The sequence below is a fragment of the Argopecten irradians genome, chromosome 11, assembly GCF_041381155.1.
Source record: "Argopecten irradians isolate NY chromosome 11, Ai_NY, whole genome shotgun sequence".
Classification (NCBI taxonomy): Eukaryota; Metazoa; Mollusca; class Bivalvia; order Pectinida; family Pectinidae; genus Argopecten; species Argopecten irradians.
Window position 1 is genome coordinate 3,308,712 of NC_091144.1, and position 25,336 is coordinate 3,334,047.

General features: G+C 35.0%; 1 protein-coding gene across 1 annotated transcript in view; it reads left to right on the forward strand.

Annotated features, from left to right (window-relative positions):
• LOC138334316 (uncharacterized) overlaps positions 1-25,336 on the forward strand; it is a 55,069-nt gene that overhangs the window by 18,277 nt on the left and 11,456 nt on the right. The window contains exon 2 of the mRNA XM_069282959.1: positions 15,446-15,505. The gene's annotated coding sequence lies outside the window, so the exon portion shown is untranslated. The remainder of the gene's footprint in view (positions 1-15,445; positions 15,506-25,336) is intronic.

Sequence of the window (25,336 nt, forward strand, 5' to 3'; positions counted from 1 at the left end):
TCATGATAAAAAAGGCCATTTTAGACGGACAACAAAGAGATCGTTACAACTGACCGTAATTACCTTTTGATTAGTATGTAAACGCTCTCTCCTGTCTCCCTTACCGACTCATCTACAACACGATGCTATCACGTCTGACTAACTCGCGCATTAGTATCTTTTTATTGTGGTCACCAAAACGGTTACTGCGGCTAAGTGCTGTCATAACAATGTTAGCGGATGCCAAACATTCTGTCGAGTATGATTTGTAACTTGAAAACGAGCCGTTATACGGTATCAAATATATCTCAATTACCGTTACCATGGTTACATTGCGTAGTAAAGTACGTATTGTACATTGTATGTAGTGTAGGCTGATATAGGGATCTACCGGACTTGATTTGAATTTAGAGTGATTGCATCTCTCATGGAAACAAATCTGTTCGGTATATTTAGTTTTTATTTCGACTTGTCCACTTAACGCCGAAGTCATGATCAATATTTCAGGTTAGATCGGGAACGTAAATGTAAGTAGTCACATCTTTGCTGGAGCATGCTACTTTCATATACCACATTTGTCTGTCTACTCAGTACGCATATACAAGTGCAGCTGTGATTCTGTAAGAACAGAGATAGACAACAGCGGCCTATTTAAATGTAAATTGAATTTGCATGATTCCTTTGTCATGTGAACCTTGATCACCGTATTTTTAAGACCATTGTGGCATCGTTTATTCATAAGATTTCATCTAATCCAAAAACCCAAATAAGAGTAATCATCCAGGAATATCAGTGCGTAAAGTAATGTTTTAAGGTTAAACGACGTTACAATGTCGTACATCAGTGTATAGATAGGGTTGTGAATAGCATTTCAAATTTCTAGAATAACTATTTTGGATTTTTGTTAATTAAAATGTTCATAATAGCAAGAGCGATGGCATCATTCACTTGTCTTCTTTCATAATTCTAGGTGTTTCTTAATCTCGCAATCCCTAGAATCTCGTTGCTGAACGAGATTCAAGTCCGGTTCGTGTTTTAGTTTTTGTGATTTCTGATTTTTTTTCATTGGCTGCTAGAAATAAATACCCTCACAGATATGACATTCCACAGTTACAAATTGTGAAAAAGCGCTGCCAGACAAACTTGAAAGACGATAAATACATCTTCAGTTTAAGATATAACAATCCACCATTCTCTAGGATGTCGTTATGCACAAAGAAGATGCATCGTGCTTTTCGTTTGCGGCCGTCCATGAATGTGTACCATTTCAGCGCGCCCTCTACTGATTGCAATATTCATACAAGAACCGGACCAGACTCTCGTTTGGCTGGTCTCGTCCAGCGGCGAGAGTCTGGGAAATACGAGACTAGGTACTCCTCTCTATTACTTTCCAATAATCTATAATTTCTCTTACAAAAAAATCATATATTAAATTTCAAAAGAAATATAAAGAAAAATAAAGGAAGTCTGTTTAATCTATTACAGTCCATGCATTTTAATAGAAAAGAGAATGAAGCATCACTCTTTCACGCTGTCTTACGTCGCGAGACGTTTCCTCACTGTGTTCAAAGTCTTTCACCAAATACTAATGTGATACCACTTCTCGTATGTTCCTACCAGGAGCCATTGTCTGAAATGTGCCATCAATGTCTAGTAGTTCGCAAAGGCTTTATCCAAATAAAATTCGTACAAAATCTGACTTGCTGTCTGGAGATATAAAGTTTTTTTTAAGTCATTAAGGGCATCGGTCATGACATTATTCCTTATAGAATGAGTGGCAAAATTGTGTCTGATAATGTCCGTACGTACTTTTCTACATAAACACCACACTTCATGACTTTTCTAAGGTGAATATGTATATATGTGTTTTGAAACAACCGATGAACAGGCTAGATTACAATGAAGAGCAATTGTTTCCTATAGGAGTCATTTATTGTTTCCCTACCGATATAGGATTTGGTGAATTAATTATAACTGTGCTATAACGGAATATAACCAATAAACTCATCTAAACTAGGACATTTTTACATCCCCCTTTTTACCTGACAATAGCGTTTTGTTATGTTGTATAACGCTCGGCCGACACCTCCAGTCATTCCCCTGTCACGGCCTGTGTTGTTACACTATCAGCCACCGTCACGCCATGCATTGTAACAAGGCCAATTGCTTTAAAACAGAAATAGAATATTTGAATTAATTATGAACTTGTCTGTCGCGTGTCGGGTGGGCTGTGGCGTTTTGATATTGACGTGATGACTTATTTGTATTCAATAGAAGTTAAGACCATTTAACAATTTCAATAGTGGAATTATTGTAGAAAAGTAATGATTTCTAAACCAATGGATGAGTGTGTTGGGCAGGATGTAGAATCAATGGTATCAAAGCTACAATGATGATAAAAACAAAGCAACGAAAAAACAAACAAAACATACACATATAGCATCTTGCTTGAACTATTGATACACGAATATCTGGATTCTCGCATGGACGTAGTGAGATGGAAGCATTAAAAAAATAAGTTTCACGCTCCACTACACTAACCTCAGTTGATCTTAAAGTCATTGTAGAAACGTACTATGTCGAATGTCGATACAACATCAGGTGACGTTAAATGAATTTTTACTTCAATTAATATTGTTTTGTGTGTCGATGTTTAAAAACGAAGGCTATTGAAGAGATATTTTTGTATCCATTGTATGATACAAATATTGGGGAATGTAATTGGATACTTATATTAGCAGTATGATTAAGACACAGATTTGCCGTGATTGTAGTTTGAAGCAGAATACTAAGTCCTTTGTTTTATCGTTACAATACGTCAAGCTAATTTTCCTGCTGGAATTATAGAAAACTAATCACTGCATGTGAAAACACATCAATAAGTTTGAAACTTAATCAGTGGCGAACTTAAAAGTCGTGCAAACAACATGTTATGGCTACCAAAGCATGTTCGAGTGAATCTGGATTATGTCGAAGACACACCAGAATCAATACTTGTTGTGCAGTTAACGATTTCGTGCAATAAACTTTTAATTAGTTTTCTCAAATTGTTTTTATATATGGTCCCACGAGATCTATGTTGAGATCACTATGTTAGTAACACTTGTAAATGTATATACTCGTATGTAGGTTAGACCAGTGACCGTGACCTTGTGTCCATAAACATTAGTTTTGACAGAGAAGTAAGAGCACCTGTTATAAAGAACCACATACAGACAACACAATATACATGTTTTATTGATGAAAATAACATCCAAGGGAAATCAGCATTGCGACAAAGAGATGTAATTATACAATACATAGATTGTCTGTAATTAAAAAAACCCATACTATTGCTATGTACCTACTACCTATACTGAATATCTACACCGCTATGTACAATTGTGTGTTCAAATAGAAAAAAAGTAAGCAGAAAGTGTTGAATAAAAAAGGGCGACCTCGTATAAATTGTATTTGTTTGCCATTCTGAAGGATTGAGATTTGCGTTTAGACATAACGTCCATAAACTAGTTTAAATACTAGTAATGGTGATCTGTATTTTAATCAGATTGCATCGGTCATTACCCGCTTTAGCAAAGGTAAATCTGGAACTGCTGTGATGTATTAAGTTGTTGATCAACAAACAACCGATCGAATCCGAGTATTGGTATCACATAAAGCAATGCTGATAAACATAATTTGTGCACTAAACCGTGAAATGTAACAGCCATGTTCTCTCAGATCCCGAACCCTGTAGTCGTGGTACTTCTGGAAATATTCTGATATTATCATTTTTTACTTTTCTGATTATCGTAGGTTTTGCCCAAAGCGTTGCTGTGGTAGCACGTGCACATGTAGTACTCACGTGGGCAGTTGCTGTGTACTTCATGTTCTATCATTATTACTACTAAGCCCAGGGCGTATTACAGGTAGTTTTCATCTAGAGGATGGCACACAATGAATTCCTAGGAAGATTAATGAATTAAAATTGATCAATGATGTCATCAACTTCTAGGGACGTTATTACATGTCAACACGAATGCGACAATATAATACCTGTAGAATATTCTCCTCATACCATTCAGTTATCGTTACCAACATGTAAAGGAACACGTGTTATTTATATCTCGCAGATGCTACAAAGGGGAAGACACACTACAAAAATATGAAAATATATTGCATGGCTGATTCACATTCCCTTCAGGACCTGTGATCAATTCGCATACAACTAACTTTTTCAATAGTTCATTTGATTACTTTGTTTATTAATTAAAACGAAGGTGCAAGGGATACAATGCTATGATACGGTCGAAAATTAAATCAGACTTAACATCTATCACATTAGAAATTATTAGTAATACGATATCCAGAACATCCAGAAAAAGAGACAAACGAAGCATCTTGATAAACGAAAATAATCTTTAGATTTGGAAATGTTATTTGGAATAGCTTGTCCGAGTAAGTTAACAGGTCGAAAACTAACCGATTTTGAAACTAATTTAGATTGTAATTACAGATATCGATATCTAAGCTCTAACTAACTACTAATGATGTCGTAAGTCATAATCCAAGATATACAGGGTTTTTTTCCGCCTCAGACAAGAATCTTGTATTCCTAATGGTTAAAATGACGTCACGAGATATCCAAGATATAGTCGTATCAGGTTAGTAGAAATCGTATCAGGTTTGGAGTTAGAGTTCTTTGCCACTAACGTCATTAGTAACAAGATGGCGGTCAAGTAACTATTCGCTGAACGGCACTCAAAAGAGATGGAGACAAAATGTTTGAATGATAGCGCTGATGACCACTTTCAAAGCAAACCGAAATCGGCAGCACTTAGTTAGGATTATTTAACAGAAATGGACCATGACAACGTATACGAGTCTTCAATAAGGTAAAAATTGTTTAAAGTTTTGAGTCGTTTTGGCTTCCATACATAATGCATTTAGCATTTACTTCATTGAAAGGGTCTTCGACGGGATGAATTCGTTACACAGTTTGTAAGTGACCTAATACGGAAAAATACTGGGTCTAAAATAAACATGTATCAGGCTGGGCTTCGCCTCGCCCGATACAATTTTATTTTAGACCCAATATTTTTCCGTATTAGGTCACTAACAAACTGTGTAACTCATAATCTCAGTAAAATTCGAATTCTTTGTTTGCATGGAGTTATTCAACCTATTTACACAAATATAAGAATATTTTTCAAATATAATTGGCATGAATACAGGACAATGCACTTAAGCAGCGAAGAATGGACAACATCATTACATTAATCATCCAATTCCGAATATAGTATAATCCTTGATTCCGATTGAACCCAGTTGAACAATAATTCTATGTTTGTGTGTAAATAAACCATTTTTTTAAAACAATTAGTTTGTGATTCTTTAAACTTTACTATTATATTTACTTATTAATAAATATCCAACTAACATATATAAGTAAATATATAAAATTATACACAAGTTCAGGCATTATCAGATAAGAAGGTTATGGCATGTGCATATAATAATGCACAAGGAAATTTGGTCAAACTACCAAACTGTTTGTCAGTCTTATTAAAATGTCTTATTTCATATGTATTTTTATCCCATAAATATGCATGTTTCACAATGGAAAACCCATGTGATAAATTCCATAGCAGTTGGTTATCGTTTATGTTTACACACTCCAGTGTGTAAACACCTACGGCGCCTCTGATTGGTCAACTCCAAGATCTTTTGATTCCGATTGGCTGTCAACTTTGGGCTACTTTTCACAGTGCATATCCTTTAAAATATCATTATAATTACGATTTAACTGGTAGTTGCTTATTCAAAGTATTAAACAATAGAATATTGACTCTCTATTTATGCACTTTATTTTATGGCGGGAAGTGTATGAGGGTGAGTTTCCCTGAATGAAGACGAGAAAATGGTCACCACGATATAAATATAGAGCTAAAGTTACTGGATAAATAAGTTCCTCAACGCGAGACTGTTGTTTATCATGTTTATCTAAACTCTCGTTAGTTAATTTTCAAATTTTTAAAAGACACTCGCTAACTCGAGTTTGATAAACATGATAAACAACAGTCACTTGTTGAGGAACCTCTATATTTCTTATACCTTAGTTTAAAAATGGCTATATCTGTATTAAGTTTATAACGTATGTGTTTGTAATGGTGTGCGTGTGAATGTATGTATTTATGTAATTTGTATATATAACCTAATTGTTACTTTTTCTATGTTGTGTTGTTATATAATTATCAATTTCAAATATTTTAACTTATTATCCACCCAAGGAAAGAATTTATATAGGCTTTGCCTGTTATTCTATCCTTTTGACTGCAATATCATGTCAATAAAATTTGTTGAAATGAAATTACATTAATGCTTTTCTAAAAGTAGTTGCATTATATACATATTTACTCTGCAGATTAATTCCTTTACATTTGTAGTACACAAAAGCGTGTTTAACTTGAATATAGACGTTTTCTTCCAATAATGCCAACCAAACATATTATGTATGGACTATTGGGATAATGGTGTGGACAAAGAGGTCAGGCAATACCTCTAAACAAATATCAGTTGTATATATAGTAATACAATGTTTACTTTTAACTTACGCATTAAGAGAAAGCAAATCCCCTTCTAATTTTAACGGAATTTCTTTCTTATATTTAGATGTTTTTTTAAACAGATGCAATGGTACACATTTCGTTTTCTATTTCAACCATTCTTGATTGATATATAACAAAATTGCCCTTTGGTAATATGCAATCGTCTCCATTTTTTGAATTTCCAGATAGATAAAATGCTAACTAACCCAACGTTCCGAGAAAAGCATGATTTGGTTAAAATTCTAATTTGTTTTTGATGTACTGCCAAAATGTGAAAATGCCAAAACTGTCTATGTCTTGTTAAAAGCACATATAATTTACAACATTACTGTAATTGATTTCCAGACGGTATCTGCCTATTCCACTGTAAGTAAACAATATGTGATGGGATATTTATAACCCTAAATTCGTTAACAAAATTAAACATAAAGTTCAATAGATTTCATATATTCGTAACCTTATATTTTAGATTCATTAAAAAGGAGTATTGGTGTTACCATTACATCATATGGTGTCAGCATCTTTTGATAGACTTAATAATTCAGCATTGGTTGTCACATTTTGGACATTCATTGGTGTGTAACATACATTGGATATTCTAGCATAGCCAACGGTACGCGTTAGCACACCATGATAGATATGTACACCCAATGTACGTTACACACCAATGCATGTCAAAAATATGACAACCAATGCTTAAATTTACATTTATATAGGAATTCCCGTTATAAAAAGACAAAGGATGAAAAATAAAGTATGAATATAAAGGCTATACGCTTGTTAAGTGAAAAATATCATTTGATGGAACAGCGAATAACTTGTCGGGAAAATTTGAGTGCTTGTAACTTCCGGTGTGTTGCCATGGGCAACGGAGTAAACAATTACAGCGATAAAATAGCCCCATCGATAAAACTAGACTGGTTCCCGCCTCAGTTACCTCCCTTGCGTACGCTTCACTGAGGACCGGTAGCGGGTAGCCATCTTGAGTGGGAATTCCAACTCCAGAGTAGTGCGCATCATTTCTGCGCATGATATGTCATCATGGAGACGGCTACTTCCGTTAAGAGAAAATAACGTCATTAACATCGTTCCTATGAACACTCTAAACTCTGTTAGCACGAAATGATTTCAAAACTTAAGATCTTATTTACTTTTGTTTATATATCGTTCAAATAAATTATTTATTCTTTACGTTAAGATCCGTCGCTTCGTGCGTAAAGGGGTTTCCCACGCCTAAAAAAATGTGATGCAGGGGAACCGGATATGTAGATTGACCAATCAAAAAAATCATCATGGTTACCCGCTACCGGTCCCTAGTGAGCGGAGCGCAGCCTGGCGGAGAGTAGAGAACTAAGGGAAGGGAACCAGTCTACGATAAAACGGGATTTACAACGATAAGTACAATATTTCAATCCATTCAAAATATTTTCATAAAAATATATTTCCATATTGATCCATTTTCAGTATACTTTATATTTAAGCATTGATGTCACTATTTTTTAATTTTATCGGGGTATGAAAAAAAAAATTGTTTGCAAACTGTGTGAATCCGCGTAGCGGATTCTCACAAAAGTTTGCAAACAATTTTTTTTTCATAACCCGATAAAATTAAAAAATAGTGACATCAATACTTATAATTAATTTTATACTCTATTTGATAAAATGATGTATTTTTAAATGTAACATTATAGTGGTTTTTCAAGGGATTCTTTTTTCCGAATCAATACGCAACGTCAATGTCTCTATTGTGACGTCACGAAAACGTCGGGGTTTCGCGCCATTCTCGGATTTTTTTTTTCATAGTGGTATGCAAAAAAAATATTGACCAATCAGAAAGCCAGATTTGGTATGAAAACAAAGAAAAATTAATTATTGTTTAATGAATTATCGGACTGACGTAAAACCAAGTCATTTCTTGACCATTTGAAGTCTGATTGTATTACGTCAGAGCATAGGCCTACTGGAAATATCATACATTGGGCTTAGTAGCTTAGGTACTGTGCAGTTGTAATGTAAATAAAAAGTTTTGTTAGTAGTTTTCGCTTACATTAAAAATTTACCACGGTAATAGAACTTCATAACCCCTGTAGCCTATGCACTTCTTCTAGAATTTGATTAGATTCTAGATTCGTTGTGACTGATTTATGTGCATTAAAGGGACAATTCAGTCTAAGAGAACGTTAAAATTTGTACATGTATCGGAAAAAAACCAGTTCTAATGGTAATTAGATCAGTCGGTTTTACTGTGATATGCCTGAAAAGCCCACGGTGGCGACTTGTGTGTGAAATGTTCAAAATCGCTCGCTGTCCGCCATTACACACTGTGGTCAAACTTCTTGTATGCCGAACCCTGTCCCTTGCTCGTAGGGTAATGCAACTTTTGTCTACAACTGCTCAAATTGCTCTGACAGTAGTGTGTTTACCTTATTAGGTGCATTGTCTTGCCTAAAATCATTTTATCACCTTCTCAATGGTTATGTAGTTCATTTCTTTAACGGGCGTGACTTTGGCTCGGGTAAAGGTACAGCGTTCATATTGTACCTGCTTAATCGTATTGATCAACGATTTGATATTTCAACGATATAAATTAAAATACTTAACAATGTCGAGGAATTTATAAATGTTTTACGTTATATGTTTCATAAGAAATGTAGAACAATACATTTATGCTATATTTTGCTTCTTGGTTATGTAAAAGCATTAGCCTGAGTGAATTGTCTCTTTAACAAAATACTTTATTTTGTTTTATTCACAATTACCTCCAGCTTATATGTAAAACAATCATCCAATTAGACTATTGTGTTGGTCTAGGTACTATGTTTATATCTCCATCTACTGATATCATTGATATAGAAGATAAAATGAGACTCATCTATGCAGCGTTAAATACTTTACACTCACAACTTATGTTAACTGAAGGTTTTATTTTGTATCTTTGTTTTTAGTTTACATCAAGGTAGTAAAGCGATGGATTGTTTAGATGGGATTGACGCTTTAGCATTATACATAAACATTCATCAAGATAAATAAACTACCTCATTCCTGGCATAGAATACATAAACTCAGGAAAGAACGATAACAGATGACCCGATTGAGTTCACGCTATTTATTTAACCCAAAGCCTTGCTAGCTAACTACAGGTTACCACTAACAAAACTGATTACTTGTCGTGATTATAGACAGATTAATTAAACATGGGAGGTTATACCTACAGTCAGTTATATACCTTGATTACACACTTGGTTACCACGCGGTGGAAGTTTTGGAACACTGGTACATCCTTAGACCAGATGAACATTGTAATTTCGCTGGAGTTATGTTATAGCTGGCGCTCTGGGTAAGGTAGGGCACTCTGTAAACATATTTTAAGTGGAATTTTAAACTCGTTACTAGTTCTGGCCGAAAACGCCTTTGTTATAGCGAGAAATGATGGCTTGTGATTTCTTTGTTATAAAAACAATTGGCATTGGCGAAGGAAGGCCTTGACATTTTTGTAAACCTCGATAGCATCGATATTGCACGTCATGTTAAAACATTCATTCCTCACATAACCGTAACTTTTATAGCAGTTTTTGATATCAACATAAAAACCAGTAATTATTAATCAATATGGCATCTTTGGAATCGAATCGTGACCTTGCATGCATGTTATGATACCTGCCTTTTGTTACCCTTACGAGACAGCAATAAACAATAATACATGTGTTAGGCTGAACGCGAAGACAATCTTTTCTCCTGGCTGTTTTTTGTGAGCCGATGTTGTAATGAATACAACAAACGGAGATCGAGTTCCACATTTAACCATTAAATTGAGCCAATGTTTCCTTCGAGGAAATATTTCTTCCGGTAATGGAATGTAATTCTCAAATCAACATCATCAATCAAGTAATCCAATATCGCCTCTAGTTGTCGCAAAGTCAAGTCTGGTAATGAAAAGTATCCCTTTTCTTTTTCATCCGCTTCAAAAAAATCTTGGATCGTTATGATAAAAAAAAGTTCTCTTTTCTGTTTAAGATTTGTGTTATAAACAAGAATGGCATGTAGTTTTTATGTCCGCATTACGAAATAATCTGTAACCAAGTCGAATAGGCCTATCGTCTGTTCGTTCGCTGGTACAGAATGTCAGCAAACAATTGCTGGTGAGGATCTTCAAGCTTTAAGACACAACATAACCCGTAAATACAAGTTATTGATATCGTCGCAAGGTTCTGGCACGAATTTCAAACTACGTCGACCATGATGTATGATTTTGTAATATGTGTAATGTCATAGACAAGGAATTCGTGCGAATGCTCTTTGGATACTTAAATGTATTTCAGATTATAAGTTACTAAATAGAAATAAGTATCGGGCCATTTTCTTTTGCAGTAGATTAAGAGTACCAAAGTCGGTACCTTAAATGTCCAGTGGAGACAGAAGATATAGTCACGTGAGCCAGTTGTCTGTCACTTCACAGTTGCAACCGTCCATTTCCGTGATGTGACTGGAAGTCATTACTGTGGAATTATGGGATTTTACGCCATAAGCTGTGTCGTCTGCTGTCTTTATGGCGGGAAGATTTCGTGGAGCGAGAACTGTTTGATTGACTTTTATTGCAAAAAAAAAAAAAAAAAAAAAAATGGTCATGATAATTCCCCAGCCTTTTTTCCCTTTCTGGCAGTTTCCAAGGAATATTGACAAGGACTTGATATACACGAATAATTATGGATGGATGGATGAATGGATGGATAGATATATGTGCATGCACGGATGGGTGGATGAGTATCTGCGCTAATGCATGGCAGAAATATATTTCTGTGTCAAATTAGTAAATATTTGTACATTTGAACGTCTAGAATGGCGTCAAGTGTACTACTGTAGGTAGTGACAAGCCTCGCAGACTCTTCAAACAAGCGCCTCGATCGGGAGGATGGCAGAAAACTGGTACATAATGATAGCTTTATATATTGCTGCAGAAGCCAATCACACGGCAAAACAAAGACTTTGCCATTGGTCTGCGCTGCGTAGTAAAGAAGAAACATTCTTGTTAAGTATATGTTTCGTAAATTAATATTTATATGAGTGATACATGTATATATATGCGAAACAAATTAAATTAACTAATTTTTTTTTTTATTTCATTTTTAATATGAATAGATTTCGTGAATAAGAATGTCAAAAGCTATATGCGTAGCATGTGGTTTGAGGTATACGTAACACTATAACTATCCTCTGTGCTTACGTATATAAAGCCTATTTGTCTGCATTGATTTTAAATATAGCTTGGAGTGAAAACCATTTCATTAGGTTTGCATTAGGCCGGGGAGCCGTTTGGGACTAGCCGGAAATTCTACACTGAATGAAAAATAAAAATGGCGGTAACGATCGATGGTAGTTGTACCACTAATGCGTTACACTGTTTACTCGAGTGACGATTTGTGTTTTATAGTTCCGGTTTTGAGATCGAGGCACAGATCACTACCAGTCCGATCTAACAATCAGTCGTCTGCCAACATCAGACTGCCTAAATGATTTAGTGATAAAACATATTTACAGTCCACTATTTAGTGACTTTTGTTTTTCGTGCTGACGATTGACGTGATCAAACACTGGTCAATGAAGTGTGACGGCGGTTGTGTCTGGATATCTGGTTATAACATCTATATTTACTCTTCCAAAAGTAAATGTATGTAGAGAACGTCATGCTAGTCATTAAGAGAAGCTCATACATATGCATTGATAAATAGATAGCCTACAGACACATGATCATCAGTGAACGTTATTCCGTTACTTCAATTAGACATTTAGTAAAAAGGTATGCTCTTGACATTGGTATTTATCAAACACCCGTTAATTGAACAATAATTCTGGCGAGGGTCATTAGAATTTGATCTTCTGTAAGAGGGAGGAATTATGACTATCGACAAGTCTCCATCACTATAGTTATCAGGACAGAAAGTCAGGACCCATCGGACTACAAGTTACCCCGAAATTCTTTGTAAGGCAGAGACCGTGTTGGTCCTTGATTGACCTCGGCAGTTTATATAAGACGTGAACAAATCAGACCAAACGACTGTTCGATCGCTCCACGGAGCAGAATGAATACGTCCAGACATTGCTTTGATTGCAAGAATTAGCCTTTATAATTCAGCAGATTGAATTTATTTACATTAAGTGAGGGTACGTTATATTTATCTATTCTTCTCCCTACTTACTATAATTTGATGTTAGCCAGACGACCATTTGTTTTCTTGATCCACATCCACTATCTTTGTTTCCCCGATCCCATGTCAATACTGTGACCTATCTATAAGCTACCACCGAGAGTATCGTCCCACCATGTGCGTTATCTTTCCATACAATTCGTTCACATACGTAAAATTTCCGACAATCACATTTGATCAAATACAGCTCTGAATTATGAACGAATGAGCAATGAATATTCTGAAAGATAAAGTTGCTATGTTATTTTAATGTTTAAAATTGCATCATCTTCTCGCTAAGGAATGCGCTATTCGATTAAGTGAATATTGAAAATATGTTTGTGAAACAGATAACAGTTTGCAGTCTCGGCTGCTCTTTTGAATATGAGTGCGTAGTTATCTCTAATATTTCATGGATTTTTGATAACTTAACAAAACTGACATGTCTTTTCTATCAATAAATTAATTTTACTTCAACAAAACAAAGTGGTTTTTTTTTCATTTCTGTGTTGCGTTATTTCTCACAAACATTCATTACGACGATCATTACATTTGCGTAGGCGTAGTTTGTAAAAGGCGATCTATGTCAAAGTTTCACATAATTCAATCTTACTTGTATCGGTCATTTTCATTGGTTTAAAATTGCGTTTATCAGCCCATGAAGGAAAACGGACGTCGAAGTGTTTGTAATGTCGTTTCTGATTGACGGATGCAATGGCGTGATGATTTCATAGAAAAAAAGATTGTGTATAGTATATAGAATGATAAAGGTTAACTTGATTTTCTAGATTCTCATGGTATGTAGATATAGTGTAGAAGTTAGTGTGTACTCCATATAAACACGAAATATGATGTTTGGTAAAATTGGGAAGTTCTTGCCAAAATACATTATATGAGGCTACGTCTGGTTCTCATTTTCTCAGAAACTGCTTTGTCCAGCGGAAATCAGTATATGATGTGATCAGTATAAAATCAGCACTTTTTGTATGTCCTTAAGTTTGGTACACGTATCATGGGGAATGTCATAGAAGCCAGACTCCGTGGCAATCCACCAAATTTAAAGAACTCTGTATTCATGCTCGGTTAGATTACATTAGCAGACGATAAATGTAGCATATGAGAGCATGGTGCAAAAGGCGGTGTGGAATGAAGTGGACTTCTTGCTACGACTTTAGTAATATCTTCGAGGTCGCAAGCAGTCCAATCAGATATAATAGTGACAGTCATATATATACAATAGCCTTTGTCTTAAAAAACTATTTTTTGTGGGGAACGGATAGATGACGCCTACGAGAAGAACCAAGCCAAATTCCAGAATCTGGTAGCAAACTACCAACATGAGGATGTCTTTCGGTGGAGGTGGGATGCCGGGGATTGGTGCGGCAGCTGGCTGTGAAGGCCCTTCAGCAATTGACATTATATCTGTAATGGGAAGCACATATGGCCTCATTATGACTGTCGCAGAGACGTGACGACCAGTGGATAAGTTAGAACTGTTGTTTATGGTCATTCCGTTGAAAAAATGCCAATTGTGTAACAAAAATAACAGTCGGCACACCTCTGAAGGCTGTAGTGGAATTTACCGACAAAATAGAGGAGGTGGTCCACCTGAGGACGGGACACTGAGCAAGGCAGCGAGAAAACTCTTCTCACAGATCTTGTCAAACATTGTCATTAGTCCTACACATTACAAGCGTTTCGTCGACCACAATCCGTTACAATGTTTGGACAGTTTATAATGATATCAGAACGCTTATTTTATAACGAATAACAACTGCGCTATTTCCGTGACTACCAATACAATTTAAGTTGCTGTTAATGTTATTACTGGAAGATAATTTTCAAAATTCTTTCTACTCGATTTTATATTTCTCTATCTAATCATTTGTTTTGTTGACGACGGCAATACTCGATGATGATAGCAGTTATAACTGAATTGTTGATGGGGTGGTTAATCATTTGGGTAACATAACATTTCCAACATAGATACTGTAGCATTACCATATTTAGTTTTCTCCGAATCAGGATCTATTACAGACTTGTAATTGAGTCATGACACAGCGCTGTGATTTTTCTATGAGCAATTAACTATCATGCTTCCCTTTAATCCGAAAGCTGACAACTGAAACTAATTGATGAATACGTGACCGGGAATCAAGATCCGTCATTTTGCTGTTTTAGCACCTTCGTTACCATGCATATCGAGCTTGTGCTGGTCGGTCGATAAAGGCAACGTTGCGGTTTTGCCTCTGGCGTGTGATTTTCAAGAAACGAACGTTGTTTGATATGGTTTACTACATCTATTGATAAGGAATAACCATCAAAAGTTTGTGAAATAGTCACCACATCTAGATCTTTAGTATTAAGTTAAAGAATAGACATATTCGCTGGTTCAATTGCCTTGATCTTAGGTATTTATCTTCTATGATACAGCAATGGGGATAGTTGCCATTGGTTCTAGGTATATTCTTGGCTCAAAGTAGGCATTGTCAATGAGGACTATTGAAAGTGGTGGTTGGAAAGTTGAAGATCTGAAATAACAATTGATTACAAGCTTAAAATGAAAGTGTCGAAGGGAACCAACCAAATGCGGTGAGGACCGGTTATAGAAAAGCACGTGTGTTTCTTAATAATGATTTAAAATAGGATGTTACTATTGTCTTACTTCAATAAACAAATGCGTGTTTCCTTTTTCAGATCCTGATTGGCGGGCTGTAGTGGGTGGAGTAAGCCTGTACTTGCCGGGGAGAATACAAAGTAAGTTTTGATCCTCCACAATAGCGCTGTAAGGGTGATGGTGCTATATTGTAGAGAACGGTCGTGACCGGATCAGGAGTTAGACAGCACTGATTACCCAGGTCAATACGTGTATGTGGGTTGGGGATGTATCGCTTTAGGTTATAACCATATGTACATCCGGAAATTGGTTGTGATCGGCAAATCGTATTGCTTGGAGACATATATCATGGCCCGTGACATCCTATAAATTACTATCGATTTCAAAACATAGTCATTTATCACAAGAAAACGTTCATAAATACGGATACTGCCGAGGTTTGACGGAATATACCGAGAGATGACGACAATACAGATGACCTTTTAATATGTTTGCCAACCACAAACAAATTGGTCACAATTTCTATAGAGACAGTGATTCATTTGGTCAAAACAGTATATGTTTATCAGCTGCCTCAAAGTCAACCTGTCCTATACATGATATTTGTCTTGATTATAATATAGTAAATTTAATATAATTTTATAAAAGTATTCGCGCAATTTATTACGAAAAAACAATGTAATATAATCGTGAAAGAATTTTGTGTTTTAGATATGAGAAATGTGATATATTACATGTAGGAGAAAATGCTGTACACTATTGTATTCGTTATCCTGTTAGCGTTCCTATTGTCGATTGACTGGACATAACGTCCTACTAAAAGCTAAGGTCAGTTAAAGCCGCATAATCCGTATCTTTCAGGGTCCGTAAATCAACAAAAGAAAATTAGGGTACATATATTATAAAAAGTTATCAACTTTCCCCTAATTACACACCCAAAAAGTCCCGAGTTCAAAAGAAATTGATGATTAAAAATTCGATATCGAGAGTGTTTGAATATGCATTTTTTCAATCGTAGACGATCACGTGACTTTCCAGACCAAACGAAATGGCGTGCCCAGTCAAAAGTGTGTCGTTCATGTTAGCAGGAACTTCTACGGAAGAACTTATTACTTTTCATGAACAAGTGAATGTTTTGTTATGTAATGAAGTTAAAGAGTCCCACAGAACAATATATATACATTATCGTCGTGTGAACAATACTTACATTCGGTCATTTTGAGTGTTTACAATACGGCGATCGGTTGACTATGCTTTGCCTAATTTCCGGGGGCCATCGGAGGGATTTTTGTGGGAACGGTATTTAAACTTCGTATAAAATACGTGTTGCGATACCATACATCGTACTAGACAAGATAATAAATTGTACAAACATATACCAGATAAATAAATAATGGAATTGATAAATGATGAAATAGACAAGACACATCGTACTATATAGAGACGAAAATGGTTATCTACATGTAAATCTCTGGTGATATTTTTTAAAATAAATATCTCAGACGATATTTGACTTGCCTTGGATAACCATATAACTTGTTTTATAAAGGTCCAAATAAAATAAAATAATAAATCAAGTAAAATAAGCACGGAGAGCAAACTTGACATAATATGCATTTTTGTTCAATGTCATATGTGTATACATGTACATGTATACATACATATCTATTAGTTAAAAAATCACCATGTACCGCCATAAACGAGTATAAAACTTAATACATGCATGTTATTGTATGTATATTTCTGATATTTATGTTGGAAAAGCTCCATGTTCGTTTAAAACATGATGATAAATTTCTGGTGAGACTATAAACAATTGGTTATATATATGATTTCAGGGATTACAGAAAATAAAAAAAAATAAAAGAAAGAATGGGGTTGAGGTTGCAATAAGGCGGTTTAATGTGTGTTAAAAGTTCTGAATGTCTAACATGCAATTATGTACTGTATATATTTTCTGATAATGTAGATAATGAATACAGCTCCCTTGGTTAAATTTGTGATGTACATGTACATGTATATGATAGCTTGCCAATGAACCATATAGCTACCATATAATATGATGTCCAGCCGTGAATTTGCCTCTGAATCAAATGAATCAGAAACATGTATAATGAAAGACCTATGTGTTTCTTATACAATCATATTCATGCACAAATAGCACATTCTGAGATATACAATGTACATTGTATAGTGTACATGTACACATATTGTGCATTGAATTTTAAGTCAATAAAAAAATGACTGGAGTTCAAAATAGTATCCAGTAGTAAATAAGCTGACCATAGCGTGTGATTCTCATGTCATCAGAGTAATTGCAGTAAAATTCATTTTTTAGTATGTATATAGTCTAACCTGGTGGAAAATCTAACTTTATTAGTTGTATATTGTTAGTTTATTTTTATATATTCAAGCAATACTAATTCCTTTAGTGTGATCTTGCTCCAAACACTAAGTGAAGTTGCTAAGAGCTTATACATGTAGACCTTGATTGACCTGGACTAATTAGAAGTTAGTGTCAGTCTATTCCTTTCTAATTCAATCAACACTTTGCAACTTAAAATAGTCAATAATGAATAATGCAATTTAACAACATGCATCACAGGCTATTGTCTCTACAGATATATGGATATTCTTATATATATGTGCAATCTGTGTATTACACAACAACAAGAATTTTTTTTATTACACATAGGGATATATGAATATCTATAGAGCCAAAATCTTGAGATTTGACACTGACTTTTGACCCAAATAACCTTTGATCTAGCTCCAGTCTTGTTTGCTTTTTATTTTCTGTATTTGAACATTTCTAAAATGAACACTACATAATTAAACAACTCAGACAAATGACATATATTATTTTAATTGGTTTACTGTTCATAAATTGGAATTACATCCTTGTCCCATATAAATTATTCAAAAGTTATACATAATAGGTATGTAAACATGCAATAATCATTATTATTCCTTTTTTCATTTGTGTGAAGAAGAAATTAATTTGAAAATATCCTGGTGATAATAGTAAAGAACTATGCTAGGTTTGTTCTGTCCTTCCTTCTTGAAAATAATTTCTTTCTGGTTCATAATGGGTACATTACAAACAGACTTTATTTTTTACTGTCAGTTTTGATCTCAGAGATACATGTAGTTGTTTTTCCCTTTTATTTTTGGGCGAGCTGCCATCACATCTTGCACTTCTGTCATCCGGTTGAAGGTCCCATACATTCTATAAAGAAAACATGGAGTAAATGTCAGCTATGTACATAGATAAATACTGTATACATGCATGTACATAATCTTTCAGTGTAAGCCTACATGTAAAACAAACTAGTTCCAATTGTTTTCTGTCAAACACAAATTTATAACAATTACACATCTTTTGAACACGTTTATCAAAATCAAACCTCACTAGATACTAACAAGTTAGTCATTTCTTGAATTACAGGGGTCTAGGCATTTTCATGTGAAGAATAATGGTACTAATTGGTGCCAGAATTTATGAAGCCTAAATGTATTGGACATAATATATAATACATATATTAAAAGTCAATTACTATTCTTTACTTACACCACTTATGATGTATTGGTGTGAATTTTATATAATCAAGACCATCAGATAGGATAACGAATACGTGACTAAGTGACTGTAAGTCTAAAAAATACAATCTTACACACGCGAGCACTGATGAAGTACATTTGTAAGTTTGAAAGTGGCTTCTTTAATACAGTAATACCCATAGCATACAGTAAAAGGATATATATCACTGATATACATAAATACACAAATAGATATCGGAAAAGATATCACACTCCTGACGCTGTAAGCCTGTAACAGTAGTAGCTACATATATATCGTACATGTATAACACTGAAGAATGCGATCATCTTTTAAGGAAACACGTATAATACGACTCTATTAATGCTTCTGTTGTAATCCAAGATTAAATCTGTAATATGTTCCCCAATTTATCAACACTTTTCCTGATTTCTAATCTTTATTTTACTATGGTACCAATTCCAAAAAGCGACCAAACACTTATAGAATATAACTGTTACCCCTTCGGGGCCCCACTCACCTTATAGAGACGAAGAGAAGTCAGTTTATGTGGTTTTGGTAGATCATTCATAAATCATAGTTGTTGTCATAGCTCGAATTCGTTTCCATATAATATTCTCAGCAATTCACAACATTTCTTAGTTTATTCACTGCAAAGCTCGCTCCATTGCGGTAAACAACTTTTATTTCCGGACATGCGCAAAGTAGCATTTCTAAGCTTTGGGGGCGTTCACTTTTGACTTTCTGTCGGACCGCGCATAAGTCTAAAATAAAATTTTGTATATTTATATCTTTGGACCTCTTAACTTTCTAGACTTGTAATTTGGGGAAAGTTCATAACTTTTTAGGGCTATTACACCATATCTTGTCATTGTTTGTTTTACGGACCCTGAAAGATACGGATCATGCGGCTTTAAGGACGTCCTCACATGTATGCGATGTGTCTCCTCGTATTAGTGGATCCACTGCCCCATTTATGGTGCTATCTCACCAGAACATCAACGACACCAAACAGCATAATCACCTGCTTACATTATACTGACGATGGGCAAACCAGTCGTTTCACCTCCTTTAGTGCAAAACATGAGCATAAACTACCTCATTCATAGACAATAATGTGTTCAAGTTCAAGTTTTATTTACTTTGAGTCTGCTGACTCACCAGTTGTATATACATACATATAGGGATTGGATTTCGTTTTTATGTTAACCATGCTTGTATGGAGCAATTCCTCTAAGAATATATTCTATGGGGCGCGTTAGCGCCCCATATTGAATATATTCTTAGAGGAATTGCTCCATACAAGCATGGTTAACATAAAAACGAAATCCAATCCCTATATTTACACTCACACGACTTTTTATTTATATTTTATGCAATAAAATCGTCATTTGAAAGTGACGTAATTATTCAATAAAAGTCGGTCAAAAGTGGGAGGAGCTTACTCATTTGAACAGCGAATGATGACGCTTCACGTAAGGTAGAATTATTCATCCGCGAAGACAAAAAAGTTCAATATTTTAGTGTAAAATAAACATGACAAACAAAGTAAATTTCAGAGATAATTTTATTTAATCAGATCAGAACTTTAAATATATATTCAATTTTGCTAAAAGTTAATGTATAGCGTAATAACATAAAGAATTTGTACACGGCCACATGTGTGAACTCGGTGACCGTTATTGTGCAGCGAGGCGAAGCTGACGCACGCTTACACACTTTAGTTTGCCGAAGTTGGCAAAACACCGATTTTTAAGTAGCTCAATGTGTTTGAGATGTCGTCTGACTTGACGGTATTACATCCTTGGTAGCCATGTGATTATATAATCTACGCTTAGATCCATATCGCCATCGATAGATGAAACAAATTCACTTGTGTTCGATGGATATGTACAATGTATTTGTGGTGACGCGTAACTGTCAACACGTGGATTATTAGCGGTGCATGTTTTATAATACACATGATTAAATACTCAAAGAACAAAGACAAGATGATATGTTTATAACTGACCTCTATCAGAGGGTCTCACGCCCGTCCATCCCAAAGACTCGATCGTAGGACGAACATAGGCACAGAGGTAATGTTTACATTTGACAACCATCATTTTTAACAAAAATGAAAGCACGTCGCCCCGGTCGGGATATTTTTCCGTTTCTTTATACAATTGTTAATTTTAAAATTGTTTGAATCATATATAAATATAAAACATGTATATATCGTTTACATTTTTCCAAAATTCTATGAAAAACAACAATATACACGTAATGTTGCGTCAAAATGTAAACAAAGCCATGTGTTTCTTTTAAAAAAAGTAGTCCTTTTATGTTGCACAGAACATTTCCTTACGCAAGTTCAAAGTTCAATGTTACCATGCAGTTATGGTAAACAAAATCGGCTAGTATTAGCGTATAGTGACCAAGCCTAGCAAGTGTAAATATACATTAATACATGGCATTGGATCGTATATTACATATTGTACGAAGATACAGGTAGACAGTACTACATTCGGAAGAGTATAACTAATTGATTAATAAAGATCGTTTTGCGTTCGCAGCTTTAAAGTTCTATAATTATTTCACATCTGTTACATTAAAAAGTTTTATTATTTTATGCATATCGCCCAGTGGACAAACCCTAAATCCTTCCTTAGAGTAGCGAACGCTCAACTCAAAGTCAAAAGTGAGACTTTGTCAAGGGAGACGTCAGGAAGAAAAGAAAAGATAAGAACTAAAATTTAGTCGCCTTTTACGATTTGTAATTGGAGCAGCAGGTGAAGATATAACGCTCTTTCTTTAGGATAGTCCAATTGAGGAAATCACTGTTGTAAATTATTTTACCGATTGCAATGTTCAGGTTAAGCTAGAACAAAAAGAACAAGACGATTGCGCATTGCTGTTGACATCCTCCATCTTGGACAAATATAGATCTAGTTTTAAATAGCGATACAAGGAAAGCCCCTTGTTATGAATAACTCGAGTACGTCATCCTAATCCGAGACCATATTGTCCGCAGGTGTCGGTACTGTATATAATGACCACTACAGAGGGTGTCCAACACTTAATCACCAACATATATCTTCATAAGAGTTAAAACTACGCTTATGGTCAGTTGGAGTTGGTGTCACGACACCGACCTCCATTTCCCACAGATCTTACATTATCGCTCACACCGACATCGTTGTACTGCCATACTAAATCAACATCGTATTGGTGGACTATACACGGAATGAAATGATTTGCTGTGCGGAGAAATAACAATATGAATACTTTCCTACTCGCGGTGATTCGCGGTTAATTCCAAAATAAATTCCATTAGCGCCACATTGTAGAGATATCGATCTGTAATCACCAAGGAAATGTCTTTTAATGAGTAATCTACGGAAAACAATTTGTATTCATACACTGCTAACCGGAAGTGACGCGCATGCTTGCTGGGTCGACCAGTCCTGTATTCCTACCGTAATCACTCAAGCAGATATTCTGGTGAGGCTTTCCTCAAGTTTTGCTGTATGTGTAACTATTAAGTACGTAGGACTAGTGGGGCTGAAGGATATCACAGATATGTTGCCTGTTGCTCCATCCCCATTGCCTTTAACACATGGCAATCAAATATTCAAAAAACCTATCACGAGCTTTTCTTGATTTCAGCCAATTTCTACTTGTCTCTGGTAAAGTCGTTGTACAAAAGTATAGATCTGCTGGAACATCCCTGTCATTGCACCGTCTAGTAAATATACCGAAGCTACGCAATAGTCAAGAGTATGACCTGTTTTTCGGCTTGTGGGACGTAATTCCTTAGTTTTCGGTATTGGTATTGTTCCTATACATAGGAAACCCCCGATATTTCAGTGACAGTGCAATGAATTCAGAGTAGATTATGGCACCGGTGGGCCGAGAACTATTACACAGTTTCGAGATGTTTATAATACCTAAGATATAACATCTAATGCCACCGATGTCCTTCAGTATTACACAGGGAATAGAGCTCAGCAATGTTGTAGCCCTAAAGATTTCTGACAGATAATGACAGAAAGGTATTTTTATCCCATAACTATGCATGTTTCATAATAGAAAACCCATGTGATAAATTCTATAGCAGTTGGTCATCGTTTATGTTTACACACTCCAGTGTGTAAACACCTACATGTACGGCGCCTCTGATTGGTCAACTACAAGATCTCTTAATTCCGATTGGCTCTCAACTTCAGGCTACTTTTCATAGCGCATTTTCTTTTAAATAGCATTGTATTTACTGTTTAAAAGGTAGTTGCTTATATTAAGTAGTAAACAATAGAATATTGGCTCTCTATTAAGGCACTATATTTTATGGCATAAAGATATCACTACATATTGTATTGTGGTAAGTTTCCCTGAATGAAGACGCAAAAATAGTCACCAGGGTATAAATATAGAGTTAAAGTTATTGGATAAATAAGTTCCTCAACTCGTGACTGTTGTTTATCACTCGCTAAAGTTCGTGCCTCAAAATTTGAAAATTAACTAACTCGAGTTTGATAAACATGATAAACAACAGTCACTTGCTGGGGAACCTCTATTTATAGTAGGCCAGGTACTTCCTTCAACACTGGGTATTGTTCCCTTACTACCTATCTAAAAGTTTATAATACATGCAATAAATTATTTGGACCAAAAACCTTTCCATACAGCACAGATAGCTTATCAGACCAAGAAGTTGGATCTTAATACAACTGCGCGTCCGCCTCGAAAATACACCGGATAAGGTAGTTTTATGAAATCAACCCGTGCTATAAGTAAACAGGATATATTGTTTTCATGTCTGACAAAGATCCTGATGCTCATTCGAAAATATTCAAAACAGTTTTACATACAAAGAATGCACACAGAAGATAATAAGAATTCAGTGTTTACCTGTTAGCAGTAAATCTTTATTTCATTTTCATATTCTTAGGTTTGAATAATTGAAAATGAATATGAATCATCTGTAGCATACATACTGTATATCTAATGCGATTCACGTACAAGTTCCCATTTACTGTTTCGTAGACATTTACATGTGTATTTTTGTTTTTAATTATTGTAACTCGACAAACATATCTGTGATTGATAAGTTCCATTTGACCCTACATCATCTGTTAGCGACTAGACTGATCGTATCTTTTCTTCAATCTCCATTTCTGGGAAATCAATCCATGATTTTACCATTTAAAGTGTACCAGTAATGTAAGATGAGAAACATCGCCAGCCAACATACAATGCAGCCATGAATTGAATGGAGTTTCAATGTTCATAGTAGGCGCCAAAAGGTCAGAATGCGAGATCGCTTTAACTTATGAACGCTGAGACAAAAACACAATGTCTACGGCCGAAATAGGTTTGTGTCTTGTGTAATTAAAGAAAAGGAACGAATTGAAGAAAACATGAAATTAGTTTTGGAATGACATATTGTATTGGTTTTGAATTAGTTTAAAGATTGTGGATACATTGTAATGATAAAGTGGTCTAGTTTGTTTAAGTAAGTTAGTACAGTTTATTAAAATCTATTCTTATACTGTCTGAAAACTGAAATAACTAAACGATTGTTCCATTTTACGTTGACCAGTTAGTAACTTATCACTTGGCAAATCATTGGGACTATCAATACAAAATTATACGGTAATCATGTAATGTTACATATTCACGAAGTCCCAATGTTTCCTCTTAGGTACACAGGGATCTGATAATTCGTCACAGTTTATATAATGTTGCACCACCAGAGTGCCCATAGACCACTTTAGACGTTTTAGGGGTCTAAATAAAAAATCGGTTAAAATCATATTCCACATTTTACTATACACATAAAAGTTGGAAAGCTCACCAAGATAAAACTTTTAGCTTTCGCGGCTAAAAAATGACATATTCACAAAAACGATTACTACCATTGGAAAGAGCGATCATTTTTCTTTCAATCACTCATATGACAGCAGCTCCGTTTCAACAAAAATGATACAAAAATGCACTCAATCGAACACAATTTTGAATATAACAATAAACAATATACTGTACGTCATGGCTACCGATTCTTGATTTATGTGACTGACGATATCATGAATTTTAATAATCCGAAAGTGATTAAATCTTCAACTGTAACGATTTCCATTTTTAGTTAAAATCAACTTCACTTGTTTATTTGATCCTTTAAGACAGCAAATATGGTTTAGTTTTAAAACCTACATAATGCTTACAACGTCCCTCGCTAAAAAGCTATTATAATCTATAATGATCGTAGTCTGAATTCGCCCTTTTTATTCAAGGCAAGCTTAAAGTTGTATGGTCTATCACTTTCGCTCTTTTTGTCATAGTGAAAACTGTTTAAGTGTTATACACATTTTCCCCCGTCTGTCCGAGGTTTAAACTTTCTACTTTTACCACTTTTTATAAAGTTGCAGCACTG